At 32.7% G+C, this 6,086-nt stretch overlaps 1 long non-coding RNA gene across 1 annotated transcript; it reads left to right on the plus strand.

Moving 5' to 3' along the window:
* Window positions 1–1,086: 1,086 nt before the first annotated feature.
* LOC114303258 (uncharacterized) lies at window positions 1,087–5,244 on the plus strand. The gene is made up of 3 exons (XR_014329998.1): window positions 1,087–3,248; window positions 4,099–4,215; window positions 4,765–5,244. It is a non-coding gene; the product is annotated as an uncharacterized LOC114303258 (long non-coding RNA).
* Window positions 5,245–6,086: the final 842 nt, after the last annotated feature.

Raw genomic sequence — 6,086 nt, forward strand, 5'->3', positions numbered from 1 at the left:
CTATCCCTTTCTCTTTTATTTCCCAACTCTCTCTCTCTCTCTCTCTCTCTCTCTCACTCTCAAAACCTCACAAATCATACTAGTAATCTCACAAATTCTCCTCACTCTCACTCGACTCCCACTTTGATGAAGATATGAAGATTTTGATCGATTGTTGATGAAGATTTGAAGATTTCGATCTGCTGTTGATGCAGATTTGGATCGATTCATAATCGGTAAGCTTAATTTCTATGTATGAATCCAACTCTTTGTCTCTGTAATCCCTGTGTCTTTCTTTCAACTCCCAAATTCTCTTCGACTCATAGCTTTGTTCGATTTCGAACATCAACATTAATGGTAACAACATGAATTTTTTCCAATTCAATTTATTTTTATCAATGCGGTGCAGATTCTGATTTCGAAACATCTTTTTGATTCGAAGATTCACTTTATTTTTTATTTTTATTTTTTTAGATTATTAAATCTTGATTTGCTTTGGTTTTAAAACTTGATCTGAACATTTTTCTAGATTGTTTGCTAAATTTCATTTAGTTTTTGAACCTCTTGTTTGTATGCTGAGAAAATTTTAGGAACCAACCGAATTTCAAACTTTTAGTATTATGCTTTTATGTTTGTTTGGCTAGAAAACTTAAGCTCACCTCAGTCAAGGTAAAATATATATATATATATATATATTTGTTTTCCTGTGTCTATGTTACATTTTCTTAGCAACCAAATAGAGCATAATTTGGTTCTTGTTGTTCTACTTTGAATTCTTCTTGGTTACATGTTTTAGTTGTAGTTGATTTCTATATTGCTCTGTTTAATTTTGATTTCAAGCTTGCTCTGCAGTTTTCAATTTCAATTTAGTTTGAGGAAGCTCAGAAGTAATTTAGATCTTTAATTAAATGATGAATTACTTGGTATTGATATCTTTCTCTCTTGTTTTTAAATTTGAATTTGATTCATATAGCTAAATGCATAGAGTATTGAATATTTGAATGTGTGTATCTATTGTCTTGCAAACATCTTCCTGTCACAAATAATAGTCATAAATAGGGAGATATTGATGTTTGTGGTTTGTCGAATTGAAATGTTTCACTGTGAAGTGATAGATTTGGAATTGGTATAAAAAACAAGAAGTCAAAACTTGGGCCCCAGCGCAAGCTTGGATCAGGTGCAAGCTTGGATTTGAGGAACATATATTTTCCGTAGAGAAATCTTTTCTTATTGTTAGTTCTCTTGCATATCTGCATGTGTTTATTTTTCGTAGAGAATTTTTGCATGTGATATTTCTGTAGTTTTCTTGATACCACAGCTGTTAAATTTAACTGAAGCTTATTGAAGTCAATGCTCATACTTGGGCAGATTGATGTTCTGCTTTGGCTTCATTTCTGTGAATATTTTATCTCTGGAAAAATCGTGATAAGTGGACAAAAAGAATGATAGTGAGAATTTATGCTGACCTGCTTATTTAGAGACCCCTTTTGCCTTAAAGAAACATATATTAGAATTCTTAAATTATATTGGATTCTTCTGTCTTTATCGAATGATAAAATTGTGCCCCAGATTCCTCTTCTAGAATTCAAAATATAAAATGATCATCAGATCTTCATTGGTCTCAACCTTCCAAGTCCAAAACCAGAAGGTATTATAAGTTGACATTACTACTGCTATTATTGTTGCCACCATAGTTACTGCTGTTGCTTCTTAGATACCCATGTCACTGAAATAGGGCTTCTAACCCTGGAAAGACCTTTGTCAGAGTGCACCCATATCAAATGCCCTTGAGTAGAGCTCATATTTTTGTTGTTATTTTCTTCCTTGAAATAATCCAAACTCTGTAACTCAACTACTGGTTCGTATATTTGAATATTAGTCTTTGTAGTTTAACTCTTACTTTGACTCCTTCAGGTTCCACTACTTCGACCGAGTAAATGGAATTAGGACTCCCTACATTTGCCAATTGCCTTTTGATCACCTTACTCATCTTCCTGGGCATGAACATCACCGAAATCGAGGGATAATTGATACTAAAACCCCTATTCTCCAGCAAAGTCTCATGGCAACTCACATTCCTATGAGTAATTGTGAAAATTTATGATTTTGTGTATCCCAGGGTGCACAGATGAGTGATATGCTCATCTGGCCTGATATCATATACCAGTCCTGGATTGATGGCTCTCTTGGGGTTTACATGTCCAGCTCCCATCGCGAAAACTCCTGCAGGTTTGTCTCCATCCATTATTGGCCTTCCTGAATGGTCTGTGATTTTCGCTGTTGTCATGATTGTAGATTTAATAGCTGCTGGGGTCTATGTTGGATGAGCTAAGTGGATCAGAGCAGCAATTCCACCGACATGTGGACAAGCCATGGAAGTCCCTGACATGACAGTGAAGTTCACTCTTCTAGAATCTTCTAGAAGAGCGCTGGGGCCTAAGTTTTGAGGCCAGGCAGCGATGATGCTCACTCTAGGAGCAAGATTGGATTTGAGGAACATATATCTCGGTGGTGAGTTTTTTGTACATCTCTTATTTCATATAGGAATGATGTTCACTCCAGAATCCCTATATTTAACATTTTAAACTGATTTTTGGTATCTGAAATCCATACCCACTAAAAAAAATTATCATTTCATGAAGAGAAATTGGCTTCATAATTAAATTGGACAAATAAATAAATAAACAAATACAAATAAGAAGAGATGAATTTGATGACTTGGGAGTGAACATAGCAAAAATTCGTGTTGTTAGTGGTGACTCCATTGAAGGAGGTGTTGAAGGCTTTTTTGTGAGTGGATTTTGAAATTGACTCAAAGCTAGTGTACCTCTTTATTCATTTCAACTAACTTTAATATGTAGAAAGCACTTTGATTTCTTCATCTCTGAATCTGTTCTCACTGTTTGGTCTGAACTTGGTCGTTGATTTTCCCATCTTATGTGAGTTCACAGTCAATAAATGTGCAGTGGATTTATTCTGTCTTTTCTTACGTTGAGTTCCCACATAGATAATGCAGTTGCAGATAACAGTACTGATCATTTGGCTTGGTAGGTTGTTAAAACAGCATCAGATATGTTTTTGCTTGTCCCTGACATCTTGGTGTATATTTATGAAGGTCTTTAAGATGACTGCTAATGTGATGCTCAATATTGCAGGAGCTGATTGGAGTTAAATTTATCTGATGTAGGACACAATAACTGGATTTTTACTGGCTGGAGTAGGCAATGTGGATTTGCGGAGAAAGACAAATTACCTAATTGTGGACTCAAGTATGCTTTTGAGCTCCAAATGTTGTGAAATTTTAATGTTTTAGGCATTATTGTGTTGGATTTCTGTGATTACCTCTTTCATATTAAGGAAGTTGCATTTTTTTTTTTAGTCTATTGTTTGTCTTCCGTTGTTTCCAGTTCTGGAGTGAACATTCCATGCTATCTGAAAGAATACAGTCAGCAATAATGTGACTGGCTTTTGATGTTTTTTTCCTGTGGTAGTTGTTTTGGGAGTAGTTCTCACTAAAATAACTTGCATATGATGAATTGAAAGGCTATCTCCAATAAATGATTGGATGGTCAACATACTTTAATTTTATGATAAAATCATTAAAGCCTACTAGTTACTCTTGTCATTTATGCTGTAGATTTTGTTTCTCTGCAACAGAATGAGCAGCTAAGGAGATTCAAAATTTGCTTTAAAATTGTTCAGAGAGAGAGAGAGAGAACTTGAAACTACATGGGTTTCAGATGCTGTTATACCGCTCCAAATTTTTGTTCTTGCCCTGTATCCTTAGTTATGGAATTAGAATTTGTCCTTTCCCCCGAGTTAATTTTAATTCAATTGAATTTTTGGATATTCTTATTTTGGCTTATAAATGTTCTTTTATTATGGCTTAGAAACAACTGTTAAGCAAATTGAAGAAGCATTCAAGGAATTTACTAATGCTTCCTAAACTTCAAGTTAAACCTTTATTGCAACATTCATATAAATCACAAAGTCCCACAATTATTATAGTCTGGTAGTAAGAGACGAATGAGTACATTGATTTTGTGGTGGTGTGATTTTTCATTTGTCATTTGATTCTGTGGATAAAACATTGTCTAATGCAACAATGTTCATTTTCAGGTTGCAAACATGATAAAGTTTTTAGTAGATAGCTACAACAATCCAATTCCAGCAATTTTGGAGATTCCTTCCAAGGACCATCCTTACGATCCAACACATGATTTTGTTCTTTCAAGAGTGAAGTACTTCTTCTCTGATTTTCCCATTTTATGTGCTGTATGCTTGAATGTTCATTCTTTCTTTATTTATTTCTAACTTAAATTTGCAGATTCTAACAGTTTGTGGGATTACTCTCTCTGTCTCTCTATCTCCCCCTTAAAATTTTAATTTCAGTTCAACTTTTACTATTAGATTACCGATTTCAATATTTGGTAATGAGTTTTTGAAAGTCTTAAAACATTTTATTCCCTGGGTCAGTTTAGTGTAAAGGTAGATCTATTGTGCAATTGATTAAGACTACACCATAATGGTAATGGGATAATTTAATCGCCTAATACACATCTTCTAACATTTTTGCTTTATTATCCATCTCACTAGCTGGTGGGGTAACTTGGTATATATATTAGTAAAGAGTATATTCCCTTGCGTTAATATGGAAATTTTAGGCGTCACATGACCATTAATTTGTTATTAATGTAACATTTTTCAAGTTTTTATTTTTTTGGTCAAATTGATGAAATGAAATATATGAAGCTTGACACTTCATCTGTCGATTTTGTGTTTCAGATGCTAGTTGATGATATTGGTGATGTAACAATTACTAATAATGGTGCTATAATACTCAAGATGTTATATGTTGAGCATCCTGCTGCAAAGGTGGAAGAATAAAGCATCCATTTGGATGAGCTTCAAGACTGAGAAGTTGGAAATGGGACAACTTCTATGGTTATTTTATCAGTCAAGTGATCCAGTAGATAATGATGCATGGAAAGATAGTGACGGAGAAGCTTGACACTTTTTTTTTTTTTTTTCCTAGCCCAGTTGAATGGCTCTGAAGAACATTAAGAGTTTCAAGCACAAAAAATGATAGAAAAAAAATTAGAAATTCACTTGGTTGAGTTTATTTTTTAGTTTCTTGTTGATAGAATTTACTTGGATTTAATTTGTTCAATGTAGTCAGATTTTTGGAAAGATGATAAATCATAACGATGCACTATTTATAAATGTCATTGAAAACTATTTGCGACGGTAATAAGATGGTCGCTAATACATTGTAGGTAATTTTTATTCTTCTTTTGCGACGGCAAAACATCAGTTGCTATAAGTAGGTTAGGCGGACGCAAATAATTTGCGACTGCTGTTTTGCGGTCGCAAAAAGTATTTGCCACCCCCACATTCGCAACCCCCATTTGCCGTCGCATGGGCCGTCGCAAAAAGTCTTTTGTGACTGTATTTTTATTATTTGCGACGGTTTGTAACGGTCGCAAAAAGTACTTTTTTTAGTAGTGACAAAATGTAATAAAATGTCACTTAAATGTCACAATTTTAACAATTTTTAATTGCAGAATTACCAATAAAAAATGTATAATCTAATTTATCAACTAAAAGATGTGTTTTTTGGAATGATCTAAATAAGTATATTTTTTGATTTTTTACAAAAAGATGTGCAGAAAAATAGAAATGTGATGTGATCTAAATAAATGCACTTATTTAAATAAGTGCACTTATTTAGTTTATGACAAATAGTACTTTAAATACTTTTCAATGAATAAAATTGATAATCCATTTAAATTTTCTTGGGACAGAGTTGACCAGAAATAAAAATTAATCAATTTTAAACTAATTTTCTTGTAACTAATATAAGTAACCAGTTCTATATACAATTCATACATATGAGACACTACCATCTTTAATTTTAAATAATTTACGATATCGATTAACTTTTTAATTTTTTTTAATAAAAATAATTAACTAATAATTTTAAATAATTCACTATATCAACTATTTATCAGTTTTTAATTTTTATCAAACTTTCTTGGGACCCTTTAAATTCAAATGATTTTTATTTTATTTTTTTAACTAGCAGAATAGTTTAAAAAAAAAATTAG

This window comes from Camellia sinensis, chromosome 5, assembly GCF_055761805.1.
Source record: "Camellia sinensis isolate YWXY chromosome 5, ASM5576180v1, whole genome shotgun sequence".
NCBI lineage: Eukaryota > Viridiplantae > Streptophyta > Magnoliopsida > Ericales > Theaceae > Camellia > Camellia sinensis.